Source organism: Ambystoma mexicanum, chromosome 4q (genome assembly GCF_040938575.1).
Source record: "Ambystoma mexicanum isolate Mex_15411 chromosome 4q, UKY_AmexF1_1, whole genome shotgun sequence".
NCBI lineage: Eukaryota > Metazoa > Chordata > Amphibia > Caudata > Ambystomatidae > Ambystoma > Ambystoma mexicanum.
In genome coordinates this window covers 684,692,636-684,708,887 of record NC_090928.1, presented here as the reverse complement: position 1 = coordinate 684,708,887, position 16,252 = coordinate 684,692,636, and positions in this window count along the sequence as shown.

The window sequence follows — 16,252 nt, the reverse complement described above, 5'->3', positions numbered from 1 at the left end:
ATCTGAAGTGCCATTTTGCTCCCACTTCATGTGGAGCTAAACTTGTTGATTTACTTAGCGGTTGTGTAATTGTGGTTTATTAGTGAATTACATTGAGCTGCTCTCTCTAGTGTAATGTTTTCAAACGAACTGTGTAAATAAATGTATATTATTTTACCAAGAAACCTTGAGTGTTTGTTTGAATCACTGTATTGGTACGGTATTTTGTGTAACTTCTTCTACTGCTCACTTAAACTCTTGAGATAAGTCTGGGTGCTCAGCCATCACTACCACTTTACTGTGTAGTACAGGCTTGTACCAAAGGTGAAATTGTGCTTACACTTGTAGTCCTAATTGCATGTAGCGTTCCCAAAGGGTACTGCAAGTGATTCTGCCTATCAAGGGTTTTCCCTGGGGCTCTGCCCAAAGGGTGAACGCAAGATCAGTTATCTGGTCTTGCGGATACCTTTGGGGGCTAAGCTCCGCAGCACATTATCATTGCTCATGGCGTCTGCTGCGCCGTCCCTGTAATACAGGTCAGTCGCATTTCATTGCTTGTGCAAGCCTTGCAGGCATTCTCTTAGATGGCTAAGTTGTGCCAACTGACACATGTATAAAATAACACAGAATTATGTATTTTAATTACAGTAAGCTCAGGGTAAGATGGTATGATACCATTTTTATTGATGTTCTATACAAGTTGTGTTGTAAACAATGAGATGTCGAGACATGTTTGGTACTCTGAAATAAGCCTTGTAAAGGCTTAATGTCACTATACGACGATAGAACAGAGGAGTTCCCAAAATTAAAGGCAGGGAGCCATGTGGCAAACTGTTCTCTAGATAATTGACATTGGAATGCTGGTCACTTCAAATTGGTTAGACCAGCCTGCCACCCATCGGTGATGGGAAAACCAATGAAAGCATTTACAAAAGAAGAGACACGTTAAAAACTGAGTGGTTTGCAAGATCCATGTGAGCATGGTTTTACACCATAAAAGGCAATGCCAAGGAAATCTAATACAAATTTCAACTCAGTGATCAGGCAAAGAGATCAAAATTAAGTGATATTTGTGAAAGGAAATATTTCTTTATGATATTCGCTACCTCCTAAATCAACGGAACCTTCTTGTCATGGAAGGTAGATTACTAAATTGTGATACAATACTACTATGTGCCATGGGACAAATGCATTTGAATAGATTCAGGGAGGAGGGATCGGGGCAATACAATGACAAATTAAGTGCTGCATTGATTGATCCTCGGTGTAGTCTTGCTAATTGAGTTTAAGACTTCATATGTGATATTACAGAGGGGCTGGAAGCTGTTGTATGCCTATTTACAGGACACAGCATATTTCATAGAACTGATGTGACCCTGGAAATAATGAATTCTAGACAGCAGGGTATAGGACATTTTGAACTCACCCTCTACATCACTGCTCTGAAGTCAGTTGTCATGTACAATGCTCAAGTTCACATCTCAAAAGACTAAGGAGATGTTGAGATGAAAATAAATGCGTCATTCATTGCATCGGTCTCTCCCCCACCTCGATATCATAGAAACGAAAGGAGTGCATAATTTATGGCGTCTGCTCCCTCTCTACTGCTATGCCACAGATATTAGAGACATGCTTAACTAAGGCAACCCTATCTACCTTTTCCTGGATCAGTTGAAGAAGAAATTGATCTGCAGGCTTTAGCAGATCTGAACATGCTGTAACCTAAGATGACGAGAGCAACTGATGTCATTGCTTAAAGTAGCACATGTACACGCATTAGACACGAAGCAGACATGCGCTCACCATGAATTATATGGACACTAGGTCAAACTGAATTTAGACATGATAAATGTTAGCTGCATTCAATAGATGCTAGAAAGCATATCCTTAATATATATGCCAAAATGCAAGATGCATAAGTATACATATCTGATGCTTGATTAACGCAGAACGCAACAGTAATCAGCAGCCATTTTGCATAAAATGGAGGCCACAGCCACATTCGAATGAATGGGAAGCATCAAAGAAACATCAAAGCTGCAGGACAAATAGATTTACTGAATTAGTTAAAAGCACAGGTCTGAGCAGACTAGATGTTAGCTGCCCAACTCCTGCCAAGGTTACGGTAGAAAAAGGGAGGCTTGGACTAGCACTGAGGAGATCATAAGATAAACATTCCCAAGCACACATCACATTTCTTTTAGATTACATTTATTTTTAAAACACTCCTTGAAGGCAAGATACTCATTAATCAAGGCTTAGTATTGAAAATAAAGTAGCTCAAACAAGTCTCCAGTAGTCAGTAAGTTTAATGACACCCGCATTCATAAAGGCTCCAATCCTAGTAAATGCAGAGAAGAACAATCCAAAACGTGGTCTCCACACACATGGCTTATAGTTGGAGAATAATAACTATTCATTAGCTTTAGAGACACATAGGCTGAGGCTGAGGCATTCACGCCCCTCGAGTTCTCAGGACAAAGATACAAGACAATGCCAAGTTCAAAGCTGAAAGTCCTGTCTTGTGGCCTAGAGAATCAGAAATGGTGTCCTAATTGGGAAAAGCAGCACCTTGATGCTGCTCCCTCTGGCCACTATTGTTGCTCATGGGCTGAAGACCTGCCAAATTGCCAAAGTTGGCAAAGCCAATACCAACCAATGCCTGTCCTCCAATAATACTGACCTATAAGTGTTGCAACGGCCAATGAAGTAGTGTAGATATTACATGTATTCACTGTTTTAAATTTAGAGGTGGTCTCAGGCAGAGCCATCAGATAAAACATGACCAATGAAAAGACTAACCCTTATGGATTGTATACATAGATGATTCACTTAACCAATCCCTCCACAGAGGCATTTGTAACTAAGAGTGACATCAGTTGTGGCATATTATTTACTTTTAAACTGTTGTCAAGCATGAGAAGAACGGAGAGCATAGATACAATTCAACATTTCCTGGTTTTATCTGGATTATTAATAAAACATGCTTTTGTCATTTACTTTGACTCTTCCGTTTTTGGGCACAGCATTTCCCGGCCTGTCTGGTCTGCTCTGGACTGGGTCTTCTCACCCCACCATTACAGAGAGATTAGAGACAGGCTGTGTAAATGTTGTATGATTTAGAGTAAATGCTAAATGAAGAGTGACACAAGATTCTTATTGTGCCAACACCAGAATAACATACATAAGATATTTTAGCAAATTCTAAGGGGATTGCTTGGTTCAGAAGGCTCATATTTTCATGGAAAAAAGTGCTACACCTTAAGCCCATTGAATTCCAAAGGCTGTACAAATTAAATTTCAATTCTAGATCATTCCTAACCAGTTCACCCTTTGATTATGGAGTGAATAATAAGGGTTACATTCCCATTTGGTCTTGCCCATGATCTCATATTCATGACAGGCTTTCTGAATACTGAGCCTGCAGCCGTTATCAGATTCCAGAAATGTTTCTACTTTGCCAGTGCACCTTTCCTCCGTTTTCAAAAAATTCCCATCATTCCCACATACTTACATCAAGGATCTGATTACAATTGGCTGCAGTGTGATTCATTTAAATGGGCTATTCAGAGAATGATGCCACAATAGGACTCCAAACCCAAACATACATGGTCAAACAAAGGGGGATTCAATTCTTGCTGATGGTGCTTGTTTATTCAATGTCTTTACTAAGCATGTCCTGCTTAGGACTTTGGTGCAAAGAGATGGCCAAAATCTATACATACATAATAAACATTTAGACATAGAAAACAAATAGCAATTGAATGGAGAGAGGGAAGATGAACAATACCTATGAAATGGGGAAAAGGAGGGTGAGAAGAAGATGGAAGAGAGAATGAAGCATAATTGGCAGTCATCAGCGTCCTTTACTCTTTAGTGTGTTTTCAATTTGCCATCGCCTTCTGCTTTGACTTCAGGAATCATAGATGTGAGAAGAAAAATAAAGAAGGACAAAGAAAGGGTGAAGAATTAAAATAATCTATGCAGTCTTGACCTTTTGCAATTTAATTTACCAGGTTGCTGCTATTGATTATAAATGCTGAAGATATGATAATGTGAAGTGGAATTCTTCGTATTCACTAGATTAGGAGATAGAGAGGTTATTTTGAGGGTGATGTTATGAATTGGGAGGAAATCCCCTACGTGTGCTGGAGGAAAGGGATGTGTTGGTCAAAAGGACGGGTTCCACCACACACAATATGATGCTGGGCCCAGAGAAAGTACATACTCAGGGTACCCCTGCATATCCCACAATTCCCCAGGATGAAGGCAAACAATTTTTGGTCTCAACGCCTGGCCCTGTAAGAGAAGCCCATGGAAGTAATTAATGTCTCAGCGCCAAATATGTTGTGATCAATGAACCCTGATTAAGGTGATCCACAGGGAGCAGACTTTTTTAGTGGAGGTATACGATTTGGCCGTAGCACAATTGTTCGCGTGGTCAATTCGGCCGCAAAGACAATTTTGATGTGGCCAAATACGGCCAAACCTAACCCCCACCCCCTGGCTCCCAATACATTCCCTTACCCACCTCCTACTTACCTTTTCGGCATCTGCTCATCTTCTAACCCTACAGCATCAGATCCGTCCCTCCTATGCGGGTTGGATCCGACACCGCAGGGTCTGCTTTTCTTTTTTTTTTGTCCTGTGCATCCAAACCTCCGGAAGTGGGGGACACTCTCGCTGTCCCCAAAGGCTATCACTACCACACATGGGGAGCGGGAGACACCCCCGCTCCCCATGTTTGGTAGTGATTACCCAATCTGATTGTTTCCAAATGATCGAATGGTACTAGCCGAATTCAGCCAGATTTAGCATACAATCAATTGGAAATGATCAGTTTGGGTACTCACACTTTAGTGTAATTGGTAGATGAAGTGATGATGAACCAGCAGCATTCAGAAAGACTTGCCCACAGCAGCAAGTAGAGAGAATAAGTCTGGATGATGATGGTCCATTGGCTGGCATCCTGTGTGCACACATGGAAACAAAGATGGTGGACCTGAAATAAGGCTGCTTTTTATCATCATAGAATACTACGCCAATGAGATTTTCTGGGGTTTTTGAAGGTGAAGGAGAGGAGAAGGAAGAGAGTGCAAGCAGAGGTGACATTGAGAGAGGAGGCAGAGGTGCAGGAGAGATTTGGAATAGAGGTGGCTGCAGAAAGTGGAGAAGGGAGATTGTGCAAGCTGGAGAGATACATCTGAGGGGAGGCTGAAGGAGTGGAGTAGGAACAAAGAGGGATCAGCAAAATTGAGATAGGTGGAGAGATCCAGCAGACTGGGGAGAGGACACATAAGGAGTAAGTTGGGGGAGCTACAAGAGGGAGGGAAGAAGTTGTAAGGAAACATCAGAAGGAGGTTTAAAAACATGTAAGAGAGAGGATGTTTGAAGAAGACATCAAAATGAGGTTGGAAGAGCAACACATATAGGAGGTTGGATGAAACACCAAAGAGGAAGTTGAAGGCAATGTTCAGAAGGAAGGCAGAGAAGAGACAGGGATAGGTAGGGATATGAGCAGCAGACACAGTTGTAAGGAAGTACATTAAGAAAAACACGTGGGAAATGCGAGGAAAATAGGTTTGGGAGAAGTTGCATAGGCACAAGACCATTGTGACCCATTGATGGGGAAGGGGAGAAAGGAACTTTGGGAAAAGGAGATCGGACCCTGAGTCAAGGAGGGTGTGGGGAAGCCGAAGTGAACCATGCAGGGAGACACAGGTTAACAGTCACTTAGAGGAAGATCTCGCCTTTTGCTCAATAACAATCCATTCCCACAAGACTTGGCAAGCAAATGCACATATCAATAAAGAAGCCTGAGAAAATGAGCCTCACTAATATTGGGGATGAGAAGCAGACAGCTAGAGTTACTGGACCAACGATACAATGTGAGCAACTGGAACAGTTAATTTACCCCAGAAACCTAAATTAAGATGAACTAATTTAAATAAATGTAAATGCTGAACGCAAGGTCAAGCCATCCTGGTATTGCTCAAGGTTTCCATTGGCTTTTTGATCTTAAAACAACTCTCAATATTTATATTAAACCTTTGAACAAGCATAACATGTTAGCCTCCTGTTGATCTTAACCTGCATTGTGCCAGGATGTAGACCATTATTATTTTTTAAATGATTTGTTTGGGTTGGAATCTGTTGGGGCTGCAGAAACTAATTCTGCCCAAAATAGTTCACCAGAGTTCTTGGTTTTGTCCCACTGTTCTAACATTTTGTTCTGTGTAATGTTTCTTCTTCTTCTTCTTCTTCTTCTTCTTCTTCTTCTTCTTCTTCTTCTTCTTCTTCTTCTTCTTCTTCTTCTTCTTCTTCTTCTTCTTCTTCTTCTTCTTCTTCCTCTTCTTCTTCTTCTTCTTCTTCTTCTTCTTCTTCTTCCATGCAGATCTAGATATGGGAATCAACAAAGCGCTTTACAATCATTTGGGGAACAACTAGTTAGGGAGCAGAGAACTAAGGGAATGAGGATCTAACAACAGGGAAAAGAGGGCAATTGTCAGCAATGGATCTACAAGTTACAAGTAACTAGGGGAGGAATCAGCGGGGATCAGATCACCGAGTCTCAGGTAGGGTTCGGTGTGGAGGGTGTGTGGAACTAGGTGTTAGGGGGAGCCATTTCTGAACTGCAGAAGTGATGGGGAGGAGGTTCCAGAGTCTTGGGTTGTCGAGACAGAAGGCCTGTATTCTGGTTGTTGGCTTCCTGGAGTTTAAGTTCATCATGCCCTTACTTCTGCTGGCTCGTAGGCCTCCATGGACCTCATGGTGATAGCCTTGTAGATGATGCAGCAGGATTTGGAGATCAAACAGGCTTGCAGTGGGAACCAGTCCAGTTCAATTAGGGTCTGGGTGATGTGCTCGAATTTGCGGAGTCCCTTGAGTCGTACTGCAGCATGCAGGACACATCTCGGGGAGCTAGGGTAGTCGCCGGAAGGCCTTTCAAAAGGGCATTGCCACCATTCAGGTGTGAGAGGACAAAGGCTTGAACAGCAGATCAGAAGTTGATTTCTGGATTGAATGGCTTGATTTTCCACACGAGAGAAAGGTGGTACCAAGCTGTTTGTTTCATCCTTGCTATGTGCTGTTTGAAGGAGAGGCCGATGTCATTCCCAAGGGACTTGGCAAAGATGGCCAGCTGGCGTGTGAAGCCCTCGAGGTGCATAGCAGAGAGCCAAGTCTGGCTGTCTGCATGTTCGTTGTTGTTTGTCAGCAGTAGAAATTCAGTCTTGGGAGGGTTGAGCTTCAGGTAACACTAGACATCCACGGCTGGATCAATGAGAAGAAACCCTTCAGCATGTGCACCTCTTCAATAGAGGATATCTTCAGGTAGAGCTTTGTGTTATCTGGATATTGGTGGATGTGGATGTTGTGTGGAGCAAGGGGGGTTCCAAGAAGTTCTATGCAAAGATTGAAGATCACGAGGAGAGGATGGAACCTTGCAGGACTCCACAGTTGATGGGTAGAGTTGGTGATCTGGAGGAATCCATTTGTACAAACTAGTGGTGATTATGAAAGTACGATTTGTACCAGCTGAGGATGATTCAATGCTTTACTTTTTACTGTCGAACAATGTTCACGCCCTGCCATCTTCCATCTTCTGTTTCTACCAGTACTACTTGTTGCCTGGCATATTAGAAATTGGCTGCTGTGTTATATATTTACATTGTAGTTAGAAGTAATCTGCCTGAACAGGCAGAGTTATGCTGTAGAAGAGGAGAATCAAATCTTGAAATATAAGCCTTTGGCTAAGAGAAATATAGGTTCTGAGAGACCAGTGATGCGACAATCCAGGCCAGTAGGCTCTTTTCCATATCACAAAGTTGGTGAAAGATCAAATGTCATTTAAATGTCAATATATGTTTACATACAATAAGCAGAAACCACAAAATCAACCTGACATGTTCCCCAGGCTTCTCCAGCAACCAATACTTTACATGGATTCCGCCAGTAATTTTACGTAATCTTCCAATCAAAAATGGATCCCCTTAATATTTAAAACATGCAACTTGTATATTTGCAATCACCATTGAACTGTGCAAAGTCGGCACATTAGAACTGAAACTTGCCCGCATTCTGCATTTTTTAATCACTGGAGTTCATGAAGCAATGCGAAGAAAGCAGCGACCCAAGAGACCGTTCAGAAAATCTCTGCACAGCAATAGAAATCTGTACACTAGACAGACATCTGATCTCAGGCAGAAGAAAGGCTTTGTCATTAAGAGAAGTTGTAGCTGAAAGTTATTAAAAAGCTGTTGTCATGGATACGCCTGAAAAAGCGGAAGATAAAAAATGTACTTTCGAGATAGAAAAATGAAAAGACAGCCTCGTAAGATCATATGCGGAAGCACGCTCTTACTGCCCACAGCCGAACTGTGCTGTTTTTAAACTAAATTGTACTGTGGTTTAAGAGCAAGCGGAACAGAAAGAAAGAAAGGTCTCAGACAAGCCATCTGCTTCCTAATAGTAACTCTCCCTGCTCTGAAATAGAGGTAGAATGCAAATTCCCCAAAGTGTCATTCATGAATAGTGCAAGGATACAACTAAGTAATAAGACAAGGCAGCCAGCAAGAGGTAAGACAAGAGCTATTTTTCTGGAGCAATGGCAAAATATAATTCAGCAGATAACATATTGTAGCTCACTTATGAGTCTCCCGTAATTTGTTGGCAGGGACCGGTGGAGTTTGCACTTTTGTTTGCACAGGCCCCCACCACAAAATGTTCCTCATTTGCACGGCAGCGTGCATAAGGAGAGTGGAAGCACTCTTATACACTCCCCTTTGTATTGTGCCGTGAAAATGAAGTAAACGGCCCCTGCCATGTCTGCATGGCAGGGGGCGTTTACAATGGATTCCTATGACGTCCACCTGTTTGTTGCAGGTGTAAAAAGCCAGCAGACTCCTTAGGAATGAATTCACATCATTCGCATTAGTATTAAAATCCATGATGGCACAATTGCTGTAGCCGGGTCCGAAATTGAGGGGAGCTGTGAACTCTTTAGCTCCTGCATATAGCCTTAAAGAGCCTGGTTAGCTGAAAACTTTTGGCTCCCCAGGCCAACTGATGCTGTGCAAACACAACTAATGAATGTTCACTGTCTACATCTGGGACAATCTAAAAAGAAACATTAGGACACATCTGCATGACATTTAAAGCATAAGGGGTCATACATAATGGATACAATTGGGCGTTTGCATTTTATGTGGAATTTCGTTTTACGTAACATTATGCACTAGCTCCTCGTTCCCCAGTGATAGCTCCTGGTGACTGGTTACTGCTGGATACCCAGGAGCTGCTTGTAGCTACTGCTTGTTCATTCCTTTTTTCGAGACCTGCTGTAGTGTTGGCATGGTGGAGAAGGAGGGGGCGGAGGAATCAAAAGTCACGATCTGCCGCTCCGTTCAGCCATACAAACACTTGAAAATGAGGCATGGTGTAAAAGAAATGCATTAACACATTGCAATGGATGCAGATAAGGTGTAAAAGTATCAATATTTTTCATCCATGCATTTTCCCTGCATCTGCACATTCTGATTGTCAGCACAATCAGACTTCTGCACAGTTAACCCATACTTGAGTTTCCAAATAGGGTTTCTGTGCCAAAAGAGACTGCACATTTTGAATTGGAGTGTAATTGCTGCATTTTTATTGATTGCAGATACTAGTCCTACTCCTGCAAAAACCTCGTGAAATCTGTGCAAAGGAATGGGGCACTGGCGGCAACCATATTTGTTGGGATGGCCACCATTGCAGAACTTTGCCAGGTGCTTTTTAGGGATTTAATTTTTCATTTCACTTTCATTTTTTGTCTCTTGTAAAGCACAACCTATGCCCCAAAGGGTATCTTAGCGCTATGAGCCAAGATCACTTTGGAGTTACCATTTGCATGCTGTGAAAGGCATGGGAATCTGGGTGGATCCAGGCTCCTAATACTTTTGTCAGACACATGCGGTGAATCTATGACAGAGACAGATTATAACTGCAGACAATGAGTGAACATATGGACACACCAAGAGCCATGCTTCAAACTAACATGAGATCATGCCTTTCAGAATGAGATGGCTACTAGTAATCAACGAAATGAACTGGTCCCCATACATTCTATCTTGCACCAATACATTGTATGTACACATTTTTTATTGAACCTAGCACAATGAGCAGCGTTACTCAGGTGGTGAGTGCTTCCCCAAACCAGTGGTTGATGGGCTTGGGACAGACATGAGGACGATCCCCTGGTCGCCCTTCTGTGATCGCCACCAAATGGCAACAGCCAGTCACCCAAAAATGGACCCTCCTTAGTTTCACCTCGATTTATTGCTCCCCACCGCAAGCCAGGAATGCCAAACACATCTACTGCACCCTTATAAGCCCCCCATACCTCCATGTGACCCACAAATCCACTTTTGGCATGTTCGGTAGAGTTCACTGAGAAGTCTAAATCCACTGTCATGTTGGTAGGATTTGAGGATTCATCCTCGTCCGTGCCGAGCTTGTGAAGTCTGCAAATCTGAGAGCTTGCTAAAATACCACACATACAATGGGGACTCTGAAAAAAGGTCAGACAACATCTACAGCCCCCAGTTACTTACAGCTCAAAAATCGGCACACAGACAGCTCTCCAAGCGCCTGCATACACATACATAAAATCAAAGATGGCCACCAGACTTGTATAGGTTTAGAGTGGCTCACAACTGCGCCATGTGATCAAAGGTAACATAGCAAATCACAGAACCACCCTCACTTAAGAAAACAGGTGCAGACCCTCACCCAAAGTTCCACTGAGGGGGAGGGGTTTCCACACTATATTGGTCAAGCAGCCCAATGTAGAAATGTGGGTTGCAGTAGCAAGAGTTTCACTTTTGGAAAAGAACAGAGACTGGAAAGCGCTGCCAAAACAAAAGATTGGAGGAATGGAGGAGCATGGAGAGGTGAGAGCACTCAAGAGGAGGCTTTGGTTACAGTTAAGGTGAAGGCGAAGGTGGTCATAACATAGGTGTAAGAGACATGCATGCTAGGAGGTAGTGCCGTCAGTGAGGAGGAAAAGGTGATAGTACCATGAGGCAGTGGTGCCAGTAAAGAGGTTAGGTAACAATAAGAGGTGGTGGTGCCAATAACTCAGAGGAGGTGATAATATCAGAAGGTGAGTGTGAGGAATTGCCATCTGGCAATGGCGCAGAGCCCTGGATTCTTTGATGTTTATTAGTATATCAAATTATGCAGGTGAGTCCTTCTCCAAAGGGGTAATCTGCTAACCAGATCACCCTTTGCCACAACTCCAAGCCAAAAGCATACTGTCATTGTGCCCTGCTGTATCAGAAGCCTGATCTGCAGCAGACTCTGCTTGTGGTGAAGGGCAGGTTCAAAGGTCACAAGATGCCCACTTGACCACCACAGCGGCAGCAAAGTCATTGCAGCACAGGGGCGACATTTAACATATGTACCCAAACTACGATGATCAAGAGCACCCCATGCTGCTCGCAGGATAATCTCTAAAAATAAGCTATCCCTGAGTTTAGGCATAGTGTATGGCGATACTTATGATTATGGCCGCTACATTCCAAATAATATTGCACATATGTCAGCTCATGTGAGTCAGCTCTGCTTTGTGAGGGAATGTGTGTTTGGTTAGATCGGCTGATATTGCCAAACGGCAGGACAGGAATCCAGAGGACCCAGTCTCCCTTTGATTCTCCTTGGGAGGGACGGTAACCCCCTCCACAGAGACATCTGCACAACAGGCAATAGCCCTGGGACCAGGTATCAAATAAGCACACCCATTCAGGAGGAGTAGCCTCACACCAGGGTCCTGCTTATCCAAAGGTCTTTGTTGTCAGTAGGAGGGAAGGGGCGGGAGTAGGAAAGGCAGGAGCGCTCTGGACACTGGAAGAAGCCTTCCACCATCTTGTTTATCACTGTCTCTTTTTCTCTTTCCTGTCCCCTTCACTTCCTCTGGAGCAAAACACTTTGGGTGCAAGATCAACAGGGCAAAGTCCACTCCAGCCAGGAGCAGGGATTGGTCCCCTAAGGCAGGCTAGGTTTAGATCAATCAAATGAGAACTTGTATCTTTAAAGAATGGGTCTTGCACCCGTTTGGCATAATTCCCTCAGCTCCAAAGAGACGTTCTGAAGACTCTCAACTGCACTTGATTTGGGTCATTTGCACTGTACAAAGCCCTCAGCCGGAGCTGAAGAAGGAGCTGTCTAAGACAGAAGAAAGATCTGTCCCCTAACCATTCCCAAGCAACATAAGAAGTGACCAGTGCTGTGTACCAGGATCAACCATTCTGCAACAGATGTTCTGAGCCAGAAGAACAGACCCTGAACTGGAGTAGCCTGTCCTCGAGTCCTTTGCAAAGGCCTCACAGCAACCGGAGGGCCACGTCATCTGAAGCACGCTGTTCTCCCGAACCAACCTGGTTGCTCTGCGTTACCTACATCCTGAACAATAGGGAAGCCGCTGGTGCTGGTGACTACGTTCCTTCAACCAGCCAAACTATTGTACTGCATCTAAACCAGATCGACACTGCATTGTCTCCTAGTGAAGCATGTCACCTTCAGTGCCGGAACCCAAACCAAATCTCTGGCTGGTCAAATGGCAACTTTAACTGAGGTTTACAACCACGGCTTGAGACAGCCAATACGAGAACCACTGCCTCATTGAGTGCACCCTTGATAACCACTTCAGCGACTGTCGCCCGCTGTCCCGAATGCTGTAGCGTCACTCGTCTGACTCGGCCTGGCCAAATGAGAAGTGTTCTTGGGACAGCCTGACCTACACAATCCTATGTGCCTGACTGAGCATGATCAGCTTGCATCAACATTCGAACCAGGGTCTGATGCATCAGCCCACCAAGTACTGAATACAGATACAGTGACACTGAACATCTCCCACAGTGCACTTGGGCCCTAGAGATTGGTTAGGTCAAAGTCACTCCTGATTTCAACCCAATATCCTTTTTATGGTAGTACCTTAACTACCACACCTGAAACTACACTCAGAATGCAACTTTCTCTACTCTGTTGCATCTTTTCTGTTCTTTGCTTTGATGTCAGTTTTTTATAGTAATTTTTTTTCTTTCTACGAGCAGATGGTGTGTTTTAATCAAGTGTTTATATTTGTATAGAATCTTGATTGGACATTGCCTTTATTTTGGAATGTGGAGTCTGTTGTTTGGGTCGGCACTGGTTAACCTTCACACCCCTCTTGAGAGTATAGCCTTCCCTCTGTCCGTTTTACCACAAAAGGAAAAGGAGGTATATCCCCTGTTTGTCCCCGTTTGTCCCTTATGATTTCATTGTCTTTTGGTTTGTAGAAGTGCCATTTTACCCTGTACGCATCCTTGTAATCCTGCAAGGCAGAATCCAATTCATCACAGTGAGGGTATCATTAGAGAGGGCAAGGTAACAAAGCAGGAGATAGTGGTGTAAGGAAGCAGGCAGACGTGGTCATGGTAGGATGTAATGGTATGACTAAAATGAAAGAGGAGTTTACAGAAGGATGTTGTAACATCAGTAGAATTGAAGAGATGATTGCAAAAGGAGGTGGTGATACCATCAAGAATGCAGCGATAGTCACAGCAGGAACTGGTGTGTAACAGCAAGAATGCAGAGTTGGCAAGAGTAGGAAGTGATTTAATGGTGACGAGGAGCAGGACTGGTTTAGTGAGTGAACTTTAATGAGGAAGAGGGGGCTCATCACAAAGTGATTATGACAGTGATGTGGATTAGTTGTCTTAAGAAGGAGGGACCAAAGATGACTTGAGATGGTGAACAAAGGCAGGAGCACTTGAGAGGTGAGACAAAGAGTGTGTTGAGGAATTATGGAGAGGCATAGGAGGAAGGAGATAGGAAGTAAGACCATTTGAAATCAAGATAGTTGCTAGTAGTGGAAGAAGCACAACGTTTGTGAGCATGATTCCAGGTAGTCGATGAGAGCTGAAGGAAAATGTAATTCATAGATAGTAGGAGAAGGAAAGTTTTCTGCACGGCCAGACAGAGGGAGTAGGATTGCGAGGGGGTCAGGAAGGAGAGCATATTATCAAAGACATGATAGGGAAAGAAACAAGAGCGATCCAGGGAGGAACAGGCCTGACAGACTACCTCCACCTCCCCCTGACTCTTAACACAGAGGCCTCTCTCACTGACTCACAGCTAGAGAGACGTCAAGCTAGATAGTCTTGGAGTTATGGTGCATAGGAAACCTGTGTCTAGCTACTTGTCTAACAGTGCAAGGGAAACCTCAACTGGGCTAACAGACTGTAAATTGCCCACAAGGTGGAGAGAACCACTCATAAACAAGAACTCAGAAAATACTTTTGAACTTTAGCCTAATGTTGCAAGGCCTCAGAACTTTGGAAACACATGGGGCGGGCTCTCAAGGTTGGGGACCCTCACGTTGGAATTAACAAGAATCACCCTGATCCTTTTTATTTTGAATTTGGAGAAGCCCCATTTATTTATATTTGGCACCCTATTTAACCAAAAGCTGTGTAACCAGTACTTAAATAAAAACTTTAAACTTTCCCCTAAGGTCTTGGCTTCTTTCTTGGCCCCAAATATTCTATGTGACTACATATATACATTTGATAGAGAAACAGAACAAACACACCAATCGAGCCAGTATAAATGTGTGCATGAACGCCCTATGTTTCTCAAACTAAGACTAACTTGTTCAGTTGCTGTTCCACAACTTTGGAATTATGTGCAGCTGGATATTCATTTAGCAGCTACTTTGTTGATTTTAAAAAAAAAAGAATAAACACATCTCAGTTTCCAGAAGCTTGAGTTGGATGTCTGGGGATTTTGTTGCTTTATCTTAAAGTAAATTGTTGCAATATTTATTTTGTGCAGTGTTTCGATGACTTTGGAAAGTCTTCACTGGCTCCCGGTTGCTACACGGATTAAATTCAAATCCCTCTGCAATATCTGCATGGCTGCCTGGGGCCTGGAACCATGCTATCTGGAACCTTCTCTTACTAAATACTCTCCCTCTAGACCCCTACATTCCTCCGGCACCAACTCTCTCTGTGTAAAGCGTTTCACTAAATGGAGGGCCGGAGGCCAATCAATTTCTTCATCTCACTCCCTCTTAAGGAACAGCCTCCCCCTTCCTCTTCATCTTGAGCAGGACTTCCTCAAATTCCTGAAGCTCCTCAAGATTTTCTTCTTCACCTCCCCACCCCCTCTTTCCTCCTCTGCTAATCTCACACTCGCTGTGATTGGTGGCCAGGGTGCTTATATATCCCTCGGGGTCCTGGCCCCCACACCCAATAGCCCCAGCCTCTGCCTACCTCGCAGCAATTGCCTCGGCACCCAGAGGCCTTTGTCCTGTAGACTTGCACTATTTACCCAATGCCGCTCCAGGACGCATAGCACTTACCATACTATGCACTTCATCTGCTGCTCACCCATGAGCACCGACATTCAATCACCTACCCCCATTCTCACTGCCCCTCTTCTCGCTGCACTTGCATGTTGTGAATACTCACAAGGCATAGTAGGTTCATCTTTTATCTTACACTGCATTTATTGTATTCAATCCCATGTTCCCTCCCTGTTGCCCTGTGGGCGCTTTGAAACAGAATTGACTTACTGTATAAGCGCCTATCAAATGCACAATAAATAAAATAAATAAATATAGATCCAGTGGGGGGACCAGGAGAAGAACCTGGTTAAATAACATAACATAAAATAACATAATATAGCATGCCTATTATCTACAGTGTCCCACAGGGATAGTAATGGTTTAGGCAAAATATGTTGTAACCAAAGTTGATTCTCAGTGGACCTGCAATATTGCTGGAGTATATGCAATAAAGGGCCATGAAAATCAGCCCCTGTGTGTAAAGGCGAAGTTGTATTGCACTGTGATATATTCTTTGGTGCTGTTCACTAACATGGATTGATATGAATACATGCAATAAATAAATATGAATGCAATCTTAATATCCAACCTTTTCAGGATTTTGGGACCAGGGGTCTTGTTTATCTTTATGTTTATTTGCTTATAATGCGCCGGAGCCCGAAGGCATCAGGGAAGAAACAGGTATAACAAACAGACAACACAAACAATTTACACATTACGTAAACAATAGCGTCTTCAGACATTTTCTGAAGGTGGTATTGTTTTCTTCCATACGCCTCTCTATGGGAAGCTTGGTCCAGGCCAACCCTGCCTGTACCACAAAAGAGCGTCCGTTGCCTCTAACTCGCTTACATCTAGGCCAGGTCAGGCGCATCGAGTCCATAGACCAAGTGACTCTGGTATGTT